General features: G+C 39.8%; 1 long non-coding RNA gene across 1 annotated transcript in view; it reads left to right on the top strand.

Annotated features, from left to right (window-relative positions):
• The window catches only part of LOC110573934, a 40,745-nt gene extending 20,403 nt beyond the window's left edge, over positions 1 to 20,342 (top strand). Inside the window, exons 4-5 of the long non-coding RNA XR_002479935.1 lie at positions 5,975 to 6,086; positions 20,299 to 20,342. This is a non-coding gene — a long non-coding RNA (uncharacterized LOC110573934). The remainder of the gene's footprint in view (positions 1 to 5,974; positions 6,087 to 20,298) is intronic.
• Positions 20,343 to 21,184: the final 842 nt, after the last annotated feature.

Below are 21,184 nucleotides of genomic sequence, written 5' to 3'. Positions count from 1 at the left end.
TTTCTCTTCCCTGGGCCCTTGGGAAGATCATAATGTCCTCTCCCTTGCAATTTAATTGAGGCCATAGGACCAATTCTTTGTAACGGAGTATAAACAAAAGCACTGTGCCACCTTTGTCCAGGGAGTTAAGAGTGCTTGTATGTTTCCTGTTTCTTTCTCGTCCACTTCCACTGGCTCTTGAAGGGTGTGTGTTCCAGATGATATAGTTACAAGATAGAAACCACTCCGCTTACAACCTGAACAAGAAATGACCTGTGTTTTGTTATACTATCAGGGTTTGGGGGGTGTTTATTACTGAAACATACCTATCACATTCTGACTGTACTCAAAGTATTTCATCAGGGAGGAATTCAGTATAAGGAGGTGGAGGAATACAAAACCAGAATCACTGGGAGCCAGGAATGAAGGTCAAGGATGTTGTTGCTAACTTTCAGGAGATCTGAAGTGAAAGCATCAGCAGGACGTCAGGTTGCCACCGATGATCTCAGCTGCCTGCAGCACCAATGGGGGTGAGGCCTAGGAGGATGACATGTAGCCCCATGTCTGCTTTCTGCCAGTGTCCACACACCTGCTTGTAGCTACTGATAGAGAAAAAGGGCTTTTTTCCATTCACCTTCTAATGATTGCAAGAGCGTCTCTCAGTGGCAAGGAGGATGAAGAACCCTACTGCCAAAGGAGCCTGGGAATATAGTTGTCAGGTTTTCAGCCCTTATGGGACAGAGAGGAGCTTAGAAGGACAAAGATGGTGCTTATTGAGTTTCAACAAAAAAATGTCAGGTACAAATGCTCCTTGTCCTTCCCAGAGGAAATCCAAGTGGTCATCCTTCCATACTCCAGTTTCTCTTGATTCTTGAGGGCAGATCTTAATCAATTCTTTATTCCCCAATGCCAGACTATACCAGACAAAAAACTGTTGTGAATTGATTTGGATGGAATGACAACGGAATCAATATAGCAAATAAGAAAGTTGTCCCCATGTATTTAAGTTAGATTTCAAGGGTCCTGTTCATGGAATCTGATGATTCTCTCTAATGGCTGCCCTAGTTTCTTCCCTAGCTTAAGCAGTTTTCCTCCCAGTCTGCTCAGAGTGACCATGTATAGAGCTGTTTGCTCAATAAGTGACCTTAAGCTTGAGCTCTGGATTGTCCACACAGCCAAAAAGAGGAGAATTTGATAATGATCCGGGTTATTGAATCCATAGAGACTGCCAATAATGCATATCTTAATGCAGTTTAAAACAAACGTGTGTGTGTGTGTATGTGTGTGTGTATATATATATATACATATATATATATATATATATATATATACACATTATCAAGTTGGTTGTGTAGAGTTAGTCAAAGTATTTCTATATTTTATTCATTTGGCTCTGAACATGGCTTTTGTGCTTTGGCAGAGCTGGGCTATCTTTGGGAATGTGGGGTTTATGAGTTCACATTAGGGCAGGGTGGGGAGTATTGTGTAAGTGATGAGGGGTGGGTAGACTTGGGTGTTAGAAAGGACCTGTTCAGCAATAAGAAAAGGACACGCAGGAAAGGGAGGGCCAGACCCTGGTGTGGTCTCATCTAGAAAGGCACAAAGTTAAAACCCTGTAGAAGATTAAAGACATCCTCTTGATATTTATTTTCCTCATCAAAAAAGGGTAAGACTATTGTGCCTATGGTAAAAATAATAGTAGAATGACTCAGACTTATTTACAACCATCAAAGAAATGAAAGATATGGATCATGTCACTAATTAATCTTTTTATCATTATAAAGTGGTAGCCATATCCAGCTGAAGTATTGTGTGCATAATAACACAATTATGGGGGATGTGATGATGTATCAGCTGCTAGTGCCCAGTATTTAGCCTCTCTTTTCCATTCCCACCCACCCTGATCTCTGGCTATATTTAGTTGTTTTACACAGTGTACCTAGACCAAAGTCTATTTTACAAAATTAAAAGAATAGAGAGAAGAGTTAGAGTCTTCATAGAAAAACCAGGCTCCACAAAATCTATTTCCCTTGGTTATCCATGTTCCTTCTTGGTAAATATATTTTCTCCTACTTTGCACCTAGAATCATGGATGGAACACAATCATGAGTTTATTTTGTGTAAAGGGAAGTAGAGCATTGAGCAATCATCTAATGAATGCAGTCAAGATGGTTAGTGAATCTGGAAAATTCCACTCTCAGAAAAAAATTACTTTCTCTACTCTGTAGCAGATTTCCTCTTGGCCTTAATTATCCACAGAGTTGTCCAATTTTTTGATAGTCTTTACCATTGTTGACATCACCTTAATAATTTATTTAATGGACTTCATTGGGTTCATTTGGGAACCCTTTATTCTAAGTGGCTGCTTTTATAAATTATTCAATAAGCATTGAACACTATTCCAGTTATCTGTTGCTGTGTAATAATCTACTCCAAAACCTAGTGACTTAATGCAACGATTTATTATTATCACTCTTGGTTCTTAAGGTCAATGGGTTCTGCTGCACAGTTCTTACTTGGTGTCCCTCATATGGTTGCAGTCTGATGGTAGTTGACGCTGGAGCCAGCTAAAGGTTTCCTGATTCATATGTCTGACATGGGGCTAGTCAGGAATCTTTTTCTCTCCACATAGTTACCTTGGGCTTCCTCAGAGCCTGCTGATCTCTTGGTAATCAGTCTTCTTACCTTGTGACCAGCTTCCTCCAGCACAAGTGCTCTAAAACCCACATACAAGTGGCAAAGCCTCTTAAGACCTAGCCTTAGAAGTCATGCAGGTCACTTCTTCTGTGTTTTGTTTGTCAAAGCAGTCACCAGCCAACCCAGATTCCAGGAGTTGGAGAAATAGAGTCCATCTCACAGGAGGGGAATGGTTTGTGCATTTGAGGAAGAAAAGAAATGATGGTGGTCATCTTAATGACAAGCTACCAGAAGTACCTACCATGTGGCAGGCACTGTGATAGGTACTGGGGAAATGTGTTGGACTAAACAGACACAGTCTCTGCCCTTGTGGAGATTAAAATCCATCTTAACTTTAGTTTGACTTGACAGTTTCCACAATCCACTGCTGAGCGGTAAATCTCAATACCCAGTGTAGGTGGCTATTAAACTGGTAGGCAGTAGTAGGATAATTTGGGGTCTGTCATTTTGACTTCCTCAATAATCAAAGTGAATGAAATTTATGATTATCTGATCCAGAGCTTGGTGATCCATTTGATGAGCTGATCGATTCATGCATTCTTTGAAACATCTGAGCAAAACTAAGATATCGTCTGTTGCTGAACACGTTGAGTTTCTGCTGTGCGTGGAGGCTGAAACTAACTTTTTAAACTTGTGATAGGGAATATAGAAGACACTGAAAAGCCAGATTTTGCTCCCGGTGAGCTTCCATTCCTTTTGGCAGTTTGATCATGAACAGGCGGAGCGACTTGGGACAATTACAACGCAACATGTGGAACCCAGAAAATGCAGGAGGAACTAGACACGTGGTATCTTTCCATTTCCCTCTTGAAAATTACCTTTTGGAGAGAGATAAGTGACTATTTGCCTCAGTTTTCTTCTCTCTCATGTCATTAAAGGAAGGTGATCTAGGTTTGTTAAGTAAAAGGAGATTTCAGGACAGGAATGTTGACAGAAGAATTAGTGGTGTTCAGCAATCCTCAGGTCTTATCGTTTTTGGCATAGTTCACGTCAATTTCGTGGTAACAGCTCCGAGGGGCTGGGGGAGGGGGCTCGTGATGACACAAGAGATCCCTTGACATTTCAGAAACAAAGGTCAAAGCCTGAAAAGGTCCCAGAGCAGGCAGAATTCCTGCACGCGCTTGTCAAGTTCCCTGCCTGAAGCTGGTATCATATTGTGCTTTCTTATGTCTGTGCATCTATGTTTTCTCACGTAGCATGAAAGACATTATAGGGGATATTTTAAGTAAAACAGCAACAATAAAAATAACACATACTTTGCCTTAATTACATAGGTGTTTCGAGCAAAACTGAATTTTGTCTTAGTTGTCATATGACAAGACTCCTCCATTAACTTTAACTTTGTAATTCATACTTCATGAGTATGGATACTTTTCTCACACTAGTGAATCTTGTGTCCCCTGGGTATCATTTGCTAAGTTAAACTTCTTTCCATTTCTCATGCCAATTTATTTATCTGTATGAAATGCCTGTCCCTCCTTCTCTGGAAATTCATAATAAATTTTAATTATACCCTTCTCTTCATTTGGCCAGTGCATACTTATTTGAAGTGTTTTGGGTTATGTTGCTGTTTGTGGCTGCTGATAGATATACCACTTCATAACTTTTCATGGGCACCTGATTTGCCCACCTTTTTATCAGTTGTTAAACTGAATGGCAGGAGCTTCCCTATCCACGCAAATACATATGTCTGTATGCACACACATATGTGTTGTGTGTGTCTCCATACACACACAAGAGACATCTCCCGGCATGCTAATCCACATGCTCCATGCTCCACTTTCCTTTTGTTAAAATCAAGCAGCCTATTTTGTAGTTACCTGATGAATTGGATCAATACACATGTCTAGTGGATTACTCTGATTTTTAAAGCACCCCAACTACATATTCACAAAGATGAACATAACCTAAACGATTGCTCATCTTTTCTCTGGGAAAATTCTTTTCATGAATTCATGTAAACATAAGTACTTCAGCTACGTCAGTACCTGTGATTGATTGTTTGTGGCAAAAGTGATTTTTTTTTTCTTGAATTGTGGAAGTTTTCCTCTTCAACGTGAAGCTACCAAGCCTTTGACGTTCCATGTCAGCTTAGTGGGAGTTTATCAAGGTTTTTTTAAATTGGTCCTGAGGGGGCCATGAGCATGACTTGGAGGACTTATACTCTTCCTCTATAATGTCTAGCTAGCTCCCTGCTCTGACTCCCTAAATGACATACAATTTAAGTAGAAACTTGGGCTTGGCCTCAGGAAAAATCTCCTAGCATGTGTCATCCTCACTCTTGCCTTTTCTAACTAATTTGTGGTCCCTAAACCCTTTTTATATATAAAGTCTGGTGCTGCCACGGCCTATCTGCTAGGTAAGGGGCATCCCAACTTGTTCGATTTGGGGGCCACCAGGAAATGTTTTCTATACTTCAAATATCATAAATTATTTTGACATTCCTGATATTACATTAACATGAAATAAAGCTTTCTTCTCCTAATTAAGCATATGCTTAAAATGCAAATCCTGCTGGAAGCATTAATATAATGATGGGTCCTCATTCCCATAAGATGATAATGACTGATGGCAGATCCTTTTTTTAAGAACAGGTTTTGATAAGGGCAAGGTGGTGATTGAATTTGGGACAGTGGTAGGTCACTACATTCTTAAAGCAGTGTGTTCAGAAGTAGAATATTGATACCTCATGGAGAATCCCAAATGATCTCTTGAGGTGCAGAAAGAAGATATTAAATCTTCTGTTTATTTTATTTTAAAATTTCATCTTAGGTAAAGATTTTTTTTTGGAGATATACATATATCTTTAAGTAAGCTCAAGGCCCAACGTGGAGCTTGAACTCATGACCCTAAGATCGAGAGTTGCATGTCCTATCAACTGAGCCTGCCAGGTGCCCCAGGGTGTATGTATTTTTGATGCACACAGTACAGTAATACACATGTAATTTATAAGGGAAAACACACAAATTGTATATACCTCAAATATTTTTGCTGCTAGAACTGTGTGATCCAGAAGTTTAGCAAGTACTCCTTACACAGGGTAAATGTGGGTAAGGCTTTCATGATGCTGCATGGAAGAACAGGAAATAGTTACAGAACAAGTTTGCAACCTCAGAATCCTGACTGCACTTATTACTGATTTCAGTTATTTGATCAATAGGGAGTTTACTAACTCTCAACCTGACGCCAGACAGTCCCTTTTAAGATGTCAAGAAATTGCTCAATTTTAGGATGTTGACCAAAGAAAGTAGATTTTCATCATGCTTTTTTTTTTTTTTTCCTATTTTGTTTTCTCAAGGGTCTCATGGGAACAGAAAGTTTTGAGAGAGTTTACTATTTGTGCAAGATGACTGGTTGGGTAAAGAAGGCCAAAGTTTATTATCTGCAGAACAAATAAAGCCCGGGCAAAGGTAACTGAAACGAATGTCTCCCACCTTGTCCCTTCAGCCTGTCTAAGGGGATGTTTGCGCCAATGATTGCGCAACCGAGAACATAATCTATGTGTCAAATGGACAGAAGGTGCATTTTAGACTCCTACTGGTTAAAAATAGTCACTGACTTTTATTGCTCTTAGTTTGATAGGACGTTGAATGTGGTGTCTATGCAAAAAGCATATGAAATATCTGTTGATGAGATTATTTCTGAATACCCAGGTGTTGCTTCTCAGATAGCATCAGAGTAATTAGAATTTTTTTCTCCTTCTCCTCAAGTAGACACCACAGAGCTCTTGGCAAATACTAAAATAAGTTTGCCAATTCATGGCTACTCTGGACTTTTCTGTTGGTGGTGAGTAATGACATCAAGGACCATTGGATTGTTTTGTGATGACTCCACAGTAATTACAAGTATTCAGACTGGTCAAACATATAGTGTGGGGCTCAGCTAGTCCTTTAGAAGATAACTTCCAATGCGTAAATGTTGATGGGACAGTGGGAAGTAACTGAATGGTTGAGGTTAGGAGCTTACTATCGGGGAAAAAAAAAAAGAATAATGCTTTGGGTCTCAGAGGTCCTTATTGACCAGGTATTGACTGAGCCATTTCTCTTTATTTTGACTCTTTTTTGTTGTTGCTTTTGTGCAAACCTGAAGTTTATAAAGCCAATTAGAGAGGCATTTTATATGGGACAGTCACAAGTTGTGATAAGGAATGAGCCAGAAGCCAGTTATGGATAGAACCTAAGTAAATTAAAGAGTTGACCTCTGATTTTAAACTTAGGGACTGGACAATTTTATAAACTTTCCCCAAGTATGTTTATCATCCAAGAATTACTTTCTCAAGGAAATGTTTAAGAAAGAGTTTAAACATGAAGAACAAACCAATCGGTGTGAGAGACTGCCTAATTTTTGGATGGCTGAAGAAGTCCTAATTGATTTGATAATGTGTTGCATGAAATCCACCCAGAATTGTCTCTGTCCATGTGAGTATGTATGAATATACAGGTAGTTAAAACTAGTTAGTGTCCAGATTATCTGAATAACCATAAGTTTATGGCTATTATTGTTTAACAAGAAAAACCCCATAATTTTCCAGTATGGAAAAGACAAATTCCAATTTCTAAACCTAAGCCCTGTATGACCTATGGTTTGGAATTTCACTCATGACCAGCTATTCACATGGAAAAACTAATTATGGTATAAATTTAGCTTAGACATTTGGAAGTACTTCTGTAGACTGAGACACTGAGCTGAGTTGTAAATGGGTTGGTAGTTTCTGGACTCTTTCAAAGCCCAGAGTAGACAATTCTCTTTCTGAGTCTGTAAATCTGTCAATTTTCCCCCCGCCCCCCTGAAAATAATGACCTTCGGAGGGTCCATCAAGCTCTAGGATTTTGTCAGCCATCCATCTGGGGCTTACAACATTGCGTGTGAATTGTCTGCTCTGTCTTTAAGAGGAGCTACTTTCTGAGGCGTGTTGGTGACTGTGGGAATAGAGGTACACTGAGGTAATGTGAGCTGCAGGAGTAGAGATGCTGGAAAGGTTTGTGATTCAAAAATGGGCTTTGGAACCTGCAGAGCCCATTAGATCGGTCAGTGAATAAAAATACAAACAATACTTAGAAACCCAAGAATATTACGGCATTTGTTGAAGAAGATGACAGAATGGAAGAGGGAAAAAGAAGAGAGAGCCAGAAGGACTGAGAAGGACAGGGATGAGAAAGCCCGAGCCTGAGCGCGTCTGAGGTGCACGGCTGGTGGGCTGCATGCTCAGAGGGCCTGGTTTTCCAGTCTGGCACTGGGCTTGATGAGTCTGTTTATTCAGCTATGGTATCAGACATTCCCTTTTCCTGCCCGAAGAAGTCCCCTTTGAAGAACTGCTCTGCTGGGGAGTAGTTTCCCCTTGGACGCGGTGGTTACTCCTGTTTGCAGACCTAAAGGAAAAGAACTGGAAAGGCCACAAGAATGTTCTTTAAAGTGATATTCCAGCGCCACGTGAGGGGAGGATGAAATAGCTGTAAAAGATTTATTTCCTGGTTGAGGTATTTTTTTCCCCTCTCAAGTGAATGTAGCACTGAACAAAGGTGTCACATGAATGCAACAGGGGTCAGATGTTCTTGGGTACCTCCGGGTCTGTGTAGTGGGGTGGGCGAGCACTGTGCCGAGCAGGAGCATTTCTAGCTTCTGGAGGCCTGGAGAGAGGGGGAGCGCACCTGCGAGAGTCGGAGGGCATTCAGTGGCACCTGCAAGCGAGTCTTGCAAGTCTGTATCTGCAAAGCAATCACTGGTGGCGACTTATCAGACGTTCAAAGCAGGACAACAGAGAAAACTTGAGTGAATTGGGGGGACAACATTCATAACCAAATTGGGTAATTCAGACAATTTCCCTTGGGGGCTTGAATATTAATGTCTTACAGTTCAGTGGCACTTTTTACTTTTCAAAGAAGTTTTTCATCTAGCCCCCACGTTCGCCCTGTGAAGTAGCTCACGTAGGTGTCAGGATCCTGATTTTTTCTCTTTGGAAAAGGATGTGGCCAAAGAAAAGGGAGCTTGTTCCCTAGCTCGTCACTGACAGGGGCAGGATGACAACCCCGGTCTCCTGACTCCGGGACCAGGCCTCTTTGCTCTGTGGTCTTGCGACCTATACAAAGTGACGATGGGAGTTTCAGAAAAAAGGAAGGTGACATTCTCCATCTCCTCCCAGGCATGTGGAAAGTTGCTGTGACTTTGAAGCCACTGCTTTGCTGTGTCCAAATTCTCTCTCCGGGACTGGCCTTAGGGAGGAGATTCAAAGTGAAACCTTCAGAGGGGGAAGTCTCATTCTAGTCACTGTGGCTGCCCATGCCTCTGGTGGATTTCTTCCATCTTTGCCTGGACCACATAAATCAGGAGCTCTCCAGAGTGAAAAGGGTTCTTTGTTCCATCTCTGAGATGAACCCTTTGAGTCAGAGATGCCACTCTACCGCGAGGCCTAGCTTTTCCAGAAGAGGGGATGGGACCCACACTCTCTGCTTGGTTCCTGGCCGAGACCCAATGACTCACGTTGACTCTGGGTCCTGGAGGTAAGTTTCATGCAGGAGGGGACACAGGGCGCCAGCCGTGCTTACTTGAGGAGTCAGAGCGAACCAGAATTTCCTTCCGGGGAATACAGATTTATGTATATCAGGGCTTGAGGGAGAAACTCAAAGAGGTGTCACCTACTTGCTGTCTTTTCTACTGTGACACACAGAGCCTTCTATTTTATCTATTTCTGGGATGGTTGTCTTCTTTCTACATGTAGATCTGGTGTCGCTCCCCATTAAGCTCTATCTTGTCATTATTTGTATCCTCTAAGACTTCCTGGTGCTTAAAATATCTGATGAATGAATGGGAAGCCATTTTCAGCCAACTGCCTATTCCGGTGCCTCTCGGCCTGTGGTTCAAATCTGAATCACCAGGGAAACAGGCATGCGTACTTTGAAATACGTCTCGAGATGAAGCTCATGTGCACTAAAGTTTGAGGATTATTGTTTTATCCCTTTCCTCCATCGCTTCGAGAGTTCTTGGTGACTGAACAATGCCATAAGCACAGTCTCAGATTTGTGTGATGTTTTCTGACTCACAAGGCTTTTTTCCCCATGTTGGTCTCATTTAATCCTCATGCAATGGGGCTAATTTAATAAGAGCCCTATGGTGGGGATCCTGGTTCCATTCACTTTACAGATAAGGAGACAGAAGAGTGATAGTCTTTGGATCACATCTGCAGTTCCTGGCAAAACCTGGGTTCATCCCCAGTCTTGTGATTCCAGGTACCATGCTCTTTCGCCCACAACATGTGGGCTTATACCCACATAGCTGGGGACGGCTATGGTGATATATATGGGAAGCCAGGAGAAGCCAACACTGTGTGTTTTCCTAATGAAGTCCATAGTAGGGGCAGTGGCGAAGAATAATAAGGAAGTGTCCTTTCATGCAGATGTTACGGTGTTACATTTTTGGTCAGTGTCAAACTGGAAAAGCAGAATGGGGACCTAGTGAGAGATGAAGGTTGTTCCAGAGAGGACAGCCTGGTTGTTGACCTGTGATTAGAATGTATTCTCCTGACTTCATTTAGCCAGGGATGGAGAAAGGGTGGGAAGCAGGTTGAGCCCCTTGGCCTTGCTCTGTGACCTGGAGTCCCCGGGATGATGAAGCCAGCTCCACTGAGGTTGGCTTTCTTAAGTATCTGTGAGGTTCACTGCTAGGGCCAAGCAAGATGATGAGGAAGTGGTATGGACATGCAGAATGCCATGAAGGTGAGTATGTCTCATCTCACTTAATTCAAAAGTTTCCGAATGCTCGAAAGTTCTAGGTAGCGGGTAGCTGTGCTTCAGTGACGATTTAATGGTTGCTAGAGTATTCTGAACAAAACTTTCTGGATGGCTGTTTACTCTTTGATTAGTTATACCATACAGACAGCCTTCAGAAATGGAGACTTGTCAACTAAAAGAAAAGGTGGGTCTGAAACTTCTGCTAAGCACCCAATTCTCTCCCGCTTAGCTGGGTAAGGACCTCTTCTTTAATCATGGAGTAATAGATGATTGATATGACTGTACCCTGATTAGAAAAGGTTTCATTTTACTGGTGCATGGTACATGGAATTAGTTAAGGGTTGCATAGGAAAAGAAGTGATGGACTATTGTTCACATTAAATTATAATGACAGCCTTCCTAACCACTGTGTATTTATTATGTAAGAAAAGAAAATGTCTAGTAAAATTCTGTATAGGTTAATAACACCTTCATAATATACTCCTTCTTTTCTATTGACTTGAATAGCCCTCCTACTGACTTCTAATGGATTATTAGAGTTAATTACATCAATTGCAATGTAATTGATTCTTAAATACTATGTAGAAACCTCATACAATTATGGAAAAACAAAAGTTATCTAGACATCTCAGATCAAAAAAGATTTGGAATTCCTGCACATTTAATTTCTGATAATCACTAGTCAGTTTGGACATTAAGATTGCATGGTGTCCTGTTTTCTCTTTGCTAGGTTTTGACAGAATTGATAGTTTTACAACATTTAACTCAATACGCATGGAAATACAAGATTAAAGCTGTGAATGTGATTTTTTTTTTTTCTAAAAAAAAGATCACTTCACAGCTTAAAAGCTGAAATGTGTTACCTGCCTAACATTGACAGAAACAAACTCAAGGGAAAAATCAAAAGTGGATTTGATGTTGAGTTTTAGAAATCTCTTCTCTACAGGTGTAAAGATTCCTGTGGGTCTTAGGGTTTGTTACCTGAGGGCTTTAAAATATGACAAGGGGATGAATTGTGCCTAAAGGGGCAAAAAAAAAAAAAATTCCTTGCGTTTTATTACCTAGTCACAGGCTATGTGTTCTAATGTCAAAACCACTGGTTGAAAAGTGAAACATCATTAATATCTGTTATTTGATGTCATACACATCAAAAGACATCCCTGTAATAGAGTTGTATGAATGCAACCTTTTCCTTTTTAACTGATTTGGGGAAACTAGTTTGTGAGTATTGACACAGTTATCAATGTGAGTTTTCTAAAAAGACTCTGCTGCTTCACTGATACGGATTTCTAGTTCATGCTAAAATGGTCAACAAAAGAAATGTGTAAAAGCCTGATGCAGTGGGAAGGTCACTGGAAGGGGAATCAGCAAACCTGATGTTTTCCGTTGCTACTTAGCTCAATGATTTAGCTTGAGTGGGCCTTAATGTTCTCTTCCATAAGATGAGAGAGAGAGTGAGCCTCTAGGCTTTCCCTACTGTGACTCTCCTGCCTTTGAACTGTTGGTAATCTTATTTTCTATAGTAATTCATTTGATTCTTAATATAAGCTAACTTATATCAATATGTATGTTGTGCCAATCAATATGCCTTATATGTATATGGATATATGTCTTATCTGGTTAACTAGGTTGTAGATTTTCAGGGACAGGGGCCATGCCATGTATTATTTCTATGTGCTCATAGCATATACTATCGTATCCTGGCACAGAGTAACTACTGTTTGGTTGGCTGAGCAGCCAGTGAAAAGAAAGTATTTCCATTTATCCCCTGAAAGTCTTGATATAACAAGAATAATGACGAAATATCCTACTCATTATGCTAGTTTAACTTTTAAAAGTATTGTAAAGTATTTTATCTTATGAAACGTTGTGCTTTAAATCAGATGCATTTAAGATGGTAAAATTTCATTCAAGTTTTTTAATATAAATTGCAATGCAATCCCAGTAATGGAACTTGAGCAGTCTATTCTAAAGTTCATCTGGAGGAGCAACACTTGACTATAGCCACAAAAAACAAATAAACAAACAAAAAATTTAAATGAGTGAGGACTTGCCCTCGTAGTGGTGGTCAAAAGGAACTATTCATCGTAAGCAGTATACAATTGTGATACAGTCAATGCACAAGTGTGGTGATAGGGAAATCAAATAATAAGATTACAGTCCAGAAACAAACCTAGGAATATAGGAGAATTTAACAGATAATATGGGGGCATTTTGAATCGGTGGCTGAAGAGCGGACTGCTCAGTAAATGGCCTTGGGACAACTGGCTCTCCATCTGGACTCCTACTATACACAAAAGTAAATTCCAGATGGAATAAAGCTCTGAACATAAAAATCAAATCTATGTAAGTGTTGGAAGAAAACATGAATGAACCTTTTTTTAAAAAATCATCTTGGGTTAGAAATTCTTTGTAAACAAGATGGGAAATCTAGGAGCCATTAAGGAAAACCTGACAGAGTTGACTTTATCAAAAAACATCATAAAGTTAAAAGAGAAATGACAGATTGGGACAAAATACTTGAATCATACATTACAGAATAAAGGGTGTTACTGTCCATTATTTAAAGAGCGCTCCCAAGTTAATGAGAAAAATAAATAACGTACTTGAAAATGGCAAAAGATATAAAATAAGCAGTTCTCAGGAGAAATTGCAAATGGCTGAAAAATATGTTCAACCTCATTAGTTGTAAAAAAGAATGTACAATAAAAGGACATGAGCTGCCATTTTTTTTTACCTATCAGATTGGCAAAAAACTAAGGGAACTGATTTGATACATCTGCTAAAATGAATGAATATACCATATAGACCATTAAGGACAGATGTCAGGAATATGTTGCTAGGTGAAAGAAGCAAGTTGTGGAACACTCTACATTATATTATGTCACTTTCATAATGCTTTTTAAAAAAACAAACCTAACTAGAATTTGTTAGTAATTAATTATTTATGCATTACAAATACACATTATCTTGTATGGTAGCTATCTCTTGGAATAGCACTAAATGAGTGTAAGTATACATCTGTAATCTTTGGATTACTTTTCGGCTGGAAAACGTTCCTTTTATTATGCTTTATTTAACACTCATCAAGCTGAATAACTGATCTTTAGGAGACAGTTACAAGTCATTAGTTCAGGGGTATAATTGAATTGAGTATTATATTAATACAGTGCAGCATTTTATGGAGTTTCAGTCAGCTCTGATTACATTCTTCAAATCAATCCTGTTGAATTGGGTCATTGAAAGAGAGCTCTGGCCCTAACCCATGGCTGTGGTAGGATCTTGTCAGGACCCCTTCAATCTTTAGTTTCTTGGGTTTTGTGCAAGACCTGAGGTAGAACTGCCTCCTCCGTCAGCTGTGATTATTCTATATGACATCCAAGGACACTCCCCATCTGCCCCAGGAACACCCAGAGTGTTAACTAAATCACAACACCCTGGAACCCAGGCTATCAGCAGTGTTGAACAAGTCAATGTAAATAAAGTCTTGTAATCAGCTTGAACTTGCTTCCAAGTTGTTTGTTAGCAAGGAGTTAACAATTTCAGACCTTTGGCCATCTGGGTCTTTAAGGAAAGCTTTTTTCCCCATTCCAATGACTTCCTGTTCATGGGAAAATGAGAGGAAATGAACCTCTAACAGGAGGATGGACCCACCCTTTTCCAGTCGTGTGGCTTAATTTGTCAGGTGTAATATTGGCACCTGGTGGCTTGTATTGGCTTCCTGCCCACCCTTGCTGGGGAAGTATCCACATACTTGCAATAGGCGGTAGAAGACTTCAAAGCCATTTGTAAGAGAAAGGATATTGTCATTAAAGAACTTAATGGTGAATACTCCCATTTAGTGATGTCAAGATAAAAGGAAAATTTTAAAAACACATTATCTAGAATTTTTTTCTGATGTATCATATGACCTGTTAAAACAAAGTAATGTAGTTGATTCAGTAACAATACATTTTTAAGGATATATGTTTATTGATTGTTCAGTTTGCCTGTTTTTGAGAAATTAGCAGAGGTGTCAATTATTTATAAGAAGGTAATGAGTTGCTTCTTCAAGGATATAATCCTCTTTGCTCAAATTCACCTTTAAATAGGTACTCTCTTTGTGTCTACTAGTGGAATAGTTTCCTTTGAATCAGAAGGGAAAACTACAATAATACCAAGTGGATCTGGTAAATGAAAAAGGATTATACGGGTTTTCAGAATTCGTTAGGAATTTTGGATGGCTGGTTCAGTTCCATACCTCTCAATTTTCAGCTAGAAATAATGACTGCCTTTTGAACAATGGTATATTTAATTGTCCAGCAATTCAAGGTAAATTTGTCTATGAATGGGGATTAACCAAACTATAATCAGTGGTCATTAAACCAGAATAAATTCTACATAACAATGGAACTTATTTTAGTTTTTTTTAATTAATGTAAACTGTATTGGCTTAATAGATCTAAAACTCTCATGGCAGAGTCAACATTCATGGATATGGACAACAAGAATGATTAATCTCCGTAAAGCATACGTTCGTGGTGTCATCATTGCAAACCTTAATCAGTAATTATCATCACATGATTAACAGGTTTTTATTGACCTAACACAGTATCAAAAAAGTTTCATAAATCATTAATTGAATAGATATTTGTTGAAGGTCTATTCTTTTGAAGAGTGTAGAATTGGATTTGCTCTGGCAGAGACTGAAGACTTCTATAGGGGGAACGCTGAGGATCCGTTACGAAGGTCCCTCCACCCTAAGAGTTGATGGCGACTTTCCACAGATCTTACCTTCTTTTACAATCTACCTGGCTGATAGACCTGAAATACATGAACAATTAGAAATAACACGTTTTGTGATATAAACTGTAAAGCAGGTGGGGGTCCAGAAAAGAGATCCATGTAGATTGAATAACCTTTGAGGAAGAGGTTAGTTTGCTGAATCTTAAGGATGAATAGTGTTTAGATAACCAAATAGGAAAACTGGACCTTTTAAGTGACTGGGGGCTAGGAATGAATGAGTAGGCCCTTTGAGCAGGTGCAGAAGACTCCAGCACTGGTTCCTGGTTCCTGTGTGGTGAGAAATAAGGTAGATCAGTTCAGTAGACATAATATGAAAGTTTTTGAAAGCTCAGCAGAGGAATTTAGGTTTTGAAGTATGAGATGGGGGTGGGGTAATGTGATTTGAATAGTAATTTAGGAAGATTCTTCTGGCATTTATAGGATGACTATAGCAGGGACAGGCTGTCAGGAGGGAGATTTGTTAGGGGACTCTTGTGAGAGAGGGTTACAAGAAAACTCCAAATAGTAATGGTGGAAATGGATAGAGAGAAATCAACTCAAGAGACATTTTGAAGGAGGGAAGGGTGGGAAAAGGCGGCATTGACTTTCTATATTGACTATCTATATAGTTAAAGAAAACCCCCCACAATTTCTACCCTAGAAGGCTGGATAATTGATAACACCACTGATCTCTTGATGAAGGAAAATGATGACTGTTATTTTTAGACAGGTTGTCAATGGGATCAATTGGGATGTCCGGTAGAACCATCCTATAGGCCATTATAAACGTGGGAGTAGTAACTAGCCAAGGGGCCAGGAGAAGACATGAAGAATTGATGATGAAGAGCTACATACTGCCTGTAAACCCTAACTCCCCAGCCCGATTTTCAAGGCTGCTGTCATCTAGCCCCATCCAACTTATTCAAATTCATCTCCAGCTACTCCACAGTCTGCACCTCCCCTCCTGGTCCAGTTAGTTAGCAAACTACACTTGCTTTTTGGTCTTTGTGTTTCAGTTCTTGCTATTCTTCGTGCCTGGGACCCATTGCCCAAATGTCGAATTATCAACATCTCTCTGCATCAGGGCCAGCTCAGGTCCTTTCCGTGTGAAGATGTTTTTCAAGAACTCCAGTGCACACTCTTCTTTCTCTTTGTCAACCCCCTGTAGCATTTACAGCATGCACTCTTTGTAAAGCACGTGATCCTATACATGTCTATGTTCTTGTTTAATCAGGTCAAACATGAATACCTGTCTTGTTTTGTTGGTAAAACTATAAAGGCCTCGAGGGTAAGGATCGCTGTTCCTCCTGCATCAGTTAGGAATTATGTTGTACTGCTGAGAACAGAAGCTCCCAAACAGTGGCTTTAAAAAAATTAGGAGTTTGACTTTGCTCATATATGAGAAGTATGAAGGCAGCTAATCCTAAGCTGACTTGGCAAATCTTGAAAAAAGCAGAGGCCCAGCCTCCTCCTACTTTTCCACTTAGCCATCCTTAGCATGGATTTGTCACTTCAGAATCACAAGCTGGCTGATCCTTTTCAAGCAAAGCGTCGATGCTGCAGGCAGGCAGAAGGGAAAAGCAAGGAGCAAATGGGCTTTCCAACCTGATCAGCCCTACTTTTAATGTGCTTCTCCGAACACTACATGCCACAGTACTGCTTACATTTTGCTGGTCAGCAGTTAGATATATAGCCATTCTTGTTTGCAAGGAATGCTGCAAATATCATTGTTGTTTTTTTTTTTTTAGGTGGACATATTGCTTTCTCCAACAAAATCTGGGTTATTTTAATGAACAGAAGGGCGATTGACAACTCACAGGCAACTAATTTTCTGTGCTCTGTCTTTGTCTGTCTCTTTCATTCTGTCTCTATCCCTCCATATAAATTCTTGTCTGGATACACACATACACACACATGAATGGAGAGAGACAGAGATTAAGCTATATGTCTATATCTTTATCTGTATTTGAATAATACAAAATATAATAAAAAATAATAAAAATATATATCAATATATATTATATATGTGCATGTGTGTATATGCATACATACACACAGGCATTTTTCATTTTGTTGTGCTTCACAGATATTGCATTTTTTACAAATTGAAGGTTTGTAACAACCCTGTGCCAAGCAGGTCTATCAGCATCATTTTTCCAACAACACTTGTTCACTTCCTGTCTCTGTGTCACATTTTGGCAATTCCTGCAATAGTTCAAAATTGTTCATTATTATTGTATTTGAGATGGTGATTTGTGGTCAGTGATCTTTGATGTTACTATTGTAAGTGTTTTGGGACACCAGGAAACACACCCATGTAAGACAGTGAACTTAACTGATAAATGTGTGTGTCTTTTGAATGCTCCACCAATTGGCTGTTCCCCATCTCTCTCTCCTTCCCTCAGGCCTCCCTATTCCCTGGGACACAACAATGTTGGAATTAGGCCAATTAATAACCCTACAATGGCCTCTAAGTGCTTAAGTGAAAGGGAGAGTAACATGTCTCTCATCTTAAATCAAAAGCTAGAAATGATTAAGCTCAGAGGAAGGCATGTCCAAAGCTAAGACAGGCCAAAAGCTAGGGCTCTTGAGCTAGTTAGCCCAGTTGTGAATGTGAAGGACAAGTTCTTGGAGGAAATTAAAAGTGCTGCTCCAGTGAACTCACGAATGAGAAGAAAGGGAAAACACCCTTATTGCTGATATGGAGAAAGTTCTAGTGGTCTGGAATGAAGATCAAACCAGCTACAATATTCCCCTAAGCCAAAGTCCTGTCCAAGCCCCAACTCTCTTCAGTTCTATGCAGGCTGAGAGAGGTGAGGAAGCTGCAGAAGAAAAGTCTGAGGCTAGCAGAGGTTGGTTCATGAGGTTTAAGGAGAGAAACCATCTCCGTAACATAATGGTGCAAGGTGAAGCGTCAAGTGCTGATGGAGAAGCTGCAACTAGTCATCCAGAAAATCTAGCTAAGAGAATTCCTGAAGGAGGCTACACCAAACAACAGCTTTTCAATGTAGAGGAAACAGCCTTATACTGGAAGAAGATGCTATCTAGGGCTTTCATAGCTAGAGAGGAGAAGTCAGGGCCTGGTTTCAAAGCTTCAAAGGACAGGCTGACCCTCTTGTTAGGAGCTAATGCAGCTGGTGACTATCTCTTAAAGCCAGTGCTTATTTAACATTCTAAAACTCCTGGGGCCCTTAAAGAATGATGCTAAACCAACTCTGCCCATGCTCTGGAAATAAAACAACTCCTGGATGACAGCATATCTGTTTACAACATGGTTTCCTGGATATTTTAAGCTCATTGTTGAGACTCACTGCTCAGAAAAAAAGATTCCTTTTAAAATATTACTGCTCATTGACAATGCACCTGCCCGCCCAAGAGCTACGATGGAGATGGACAATGAGCTCAATGTTGTTTTTCCGCCTGCTAACACAATATCCCTGCTGCAGCCCATGGATCAAGGAGTTATTTGGACTTTCAAGTCTTATTATTAAAGAAATACATTTTATAAGGCTCGAGCTTCCATAAATAGTGATTCCTCTGATGGATCTGGACAAAGTAAGTTGAAACCCTTCTGTAATTACTGGATCACGTGGTATTTTTATTTTTAAGTTTTAGAGGCATCTTCCATACTGTTTTCCACAGTCAGTGGCTGCACCAATTTACGTTCCCACCAACAGGGCATGAGGGTCCTTTTTTCTCCACATCCTCGCCAACACTTGTTATTTTTTGTCTTTTTGATTTTAGCCATTCTGGCAGGTATGAGGTGATGGTTGGAGGGGAGTAGGAGATACGGGCCTCCAGTTGTGGAATAAATAATCATGGGAATAAAAACATGGTATAGGGAATATAGTCGATGATACTGTAATAGTTCAGCTACACTTGTGGTGAGCACAGCATAACATACAGAGATGTTGAATCACTATGTTTACATCTAAAATCAATGTAACGTTGTATGTCAACTATACTCAGATAAAAAATTTAAAAAATATTAAATATCAGAAATATATATATACATACACACACACACACACACACACAGATGAAAAAGTTCTGGAAAGGATTCACCATTCTAGATGCCATTAAGAACATTCATAGTTCAGGGGATATCAACATGAACAGGAGTTTGGAAGAAGTTGATTCCAACCGTCATGGATGACTTTGAGAGGTTCAAGACCTCAGTGGAGGAAGGGACTGCAGATGTGGTAGAAATAGCCAGAGAACTAGAATCAGAAGTGGAGCCTGAAGATGGGGCTGAATTGCTGTCTTTTTCGTGATCAACCTTTAGTGGATGAAGAGTTGCTTTTCATGGAGGAGCAAAGAAAATCATTTCTTGATGGAATCTACTCCTGGTGAAGATGCTGTGAAGATTGTTGAAATGACAACCAAGGATTTAGAATATTGCCTAAACTCAGTCGATAAAGCAGCAGCAAGGTTGGAGAGGATTGACTCCCATTTTGAAAGAAGTTCTACTATGGGTAAAATGCTGTCAAGCAGCATCACATGCGACGGAGAAATCATTCATGAAAGGCAGGGTCGGTCAGTGCAGCAAGCTCCACTGTTGTCTTGTTTGAAGAAACTGCCACGGCCACCAAGACCTGTAGCAGCCAGCTGTCAGCAACCATCAACACTGATGCAGGACCGCCCACCAGCAGCAAGATTACAACTTGCTATAGCTCACATAACAGTATTGTTGAGCAATAAAGTATTTTTAAAGGGATGTACATTGGAGTTTTTTTTAGACATAACACTATTATACACTTAATAGATTAGAATGTAGTGCAAACCTAACTTTTATATGCACTGGGAAAACAAAAAAATTAATTCAACTTGGCTTTATTGTGATATTTGCTTTATTGCAGTGGTCTGGAACCGAATCTGCAATATCTATCTTACATAGATAGATAGATAGATGATAGATAGATAGATAGATAGGTATTAAGAGAGAGATTTGCTATATCTATCTCTCTCTATTTGAGCATTCATACATACACATCGTTTAAACTGAGCAAAAACGAATAAAAATTACAATAAAAATAATCTGATATGTTAAATATGATGCTAATTACCATGCCTATTGTAGTTACACACAAATGGAGGGGTTTTTTTTTAGATTTTATTTTTATTTATTTGACAGAGACACAGCGAGAGAGGGAACACAAGCAGGGGGAGCGTGAGAGGGAGAAGCAGGCTCTCCCCCGAGCAGGGAGCCTGATGCAGGGCTCGATCCCAGGACCCTGGGATCATGACCTGAGCCGAAGGCAGACGCCCAATGACTGAGCCACCCAGGCGCCCCGGAGGTATTTTTTACCTACCTAACTATTGGTGTTATTTGTACAAAATTAAATCAAGTTTTTTTCTATTGTATGGCAGCTTTGATTTGTTTTCTTGTGCCTGTAGTCAACCTCACTGTTGACAGGAATGTCTCAAAAATCATAGCCTCCCATTACTTAGAAGTTAAATGTACTGATTTAGTGATCCAGGGCTTAGTTTCTGCATTCTTAAGTTTCCCCTTTCGTTCTTGTCCACTTCCATGATTTCACCAGTAATTTTCAAATTGTGTGACATATTTTTGAATCTTATAAGTATCATCAGCACATAGGAAAAGATGAAGATTACACCAAAGTAAACTAAGAAGACACCGGTGAAAATTCCACATAGTCATGGGCATTCTGACCATGTCACAGAACGTATGGAAGCATCCCCAAATATTGGGTCTTCCAGTTGTCACCGTTCATCCTATGTCACTGTTCACCACCCTGTGGTGACTTGATCATTTTATGAGCAGAGCTCTGATTAGGACTCAGGTCATAATTCCAGGTTCAAAACTCCTTCTACTGTGTTATTCATAACAACAGTAAAACAACGACAGCAATTGACGTTTTTGTGGAACTGTAGAATGCCTCACCAATCATGCACAGTAGACAGAGCAAATATCATTGATCTTTTTTACATAAGGATGCACTGTACAAAAATCATGACAGGTAGTGGATGATCTGTAATTGGGATGCTATTTCATACTC

This window comes from Neomonachus schauinslandi, chromosome 6 (genome assembly GCF_002201575.2).
Source record: "Neomonachus schauinslandi chromosome 6, ASM220157v2, whole genome shotgun sequence".
NCBI classification, from domain to species: domain Eukaryota; kingdom Metazoa; phylum Chordata; class Mammalia; order Carnivora; family Phocidae; genus Neomonachus; species Neomonachus schauinslandi.
Note: the sequence above shows the minus strand (reverse complement) of the source record. Positions and strands in the feature narration are given on the sequence as shown.